Source organism: Sinocyclocheilus rhinocerous, unplaced genomic scaffold (assembly GCF_001515625.1).
Source record: "Sinocyclocheilus rhinocerous isolate Xijiao unplaced genomic scaffold, SAMN03320098_v1.1 scaffold4318, whole genome shotgun sequence".
In the NCBI taxonomy this organism is placed as follows: domain Eukaryota; kingdom Metazoa; phylum Chordata; class Actinopteri; order Cypriniformes; family Cyprinidae; genus Sinocyclocheilus; species Sinocyclocheilus rhinocerous.
In genome coordinates, this window is record NW_015655409.1 from 30,196 (window position 1) to 30,961 (window position 766).

Below are 766 nucleotides of genomic sequence, written 5' to 3' on the forward strand. Positions count from 1 at the left end.
GGGGCTATGACTTACTGCAGGGCCCCCCATCACAATAATGATATATAGCTTAAAATAGGATTTTTATCCAATCAAAATTTTTGATGCATTGCAATTTCACAATTCTTGTTACCAATTCCAATATCACAAAATAAAAAATAGTAGCCTAAGTAAAAACAAACTTACTGAAGACAAGTAAACATTCATGAATTAGAACAAAGAAACTGACCTACAAACACTTAAAGCACTTTAACGTTCATTTAAGACACAAATGACTGTGTTGATGAGGAGACAGGCATTTTGACACATAACTATGCGTATTCGAACGTTTAAACAAATGGCGCGAAAATTAACTCTAGTCAGGCGCTGTATGAGCAAGTGTGCTCCGCGCGTATCAGAAACCGTCTTAACTCGCGCATTTGCCAAAATGAATTCTGCCCCACTGCTTAATGTCCCTGAACAGTTAAATTAGTTTTTAAACCAAAATGCTTAAAATGCGTTTAAATGAAAAGCTTACATCATGACGCGCAAAATGAATTTCTCAACCCATAAGCGAATATACTAGGCCTATACAGTTTATTCAAACACAAAAAGCAATATACATCTATCAAGTTAATAATCAAACTAACCTAAAATCTGTGGGGATGATAACGCTGTGTTTTTATCTGATCCATGTTCCACAACTCCCACTCCATCAGCTTTAGTAAAATAAACTAAGCCTAGCTGTGTATTTTAGTGACTAACACATGTTTTCCCCTCTCTCCTAATTTTTTTCTCTCACTATTTT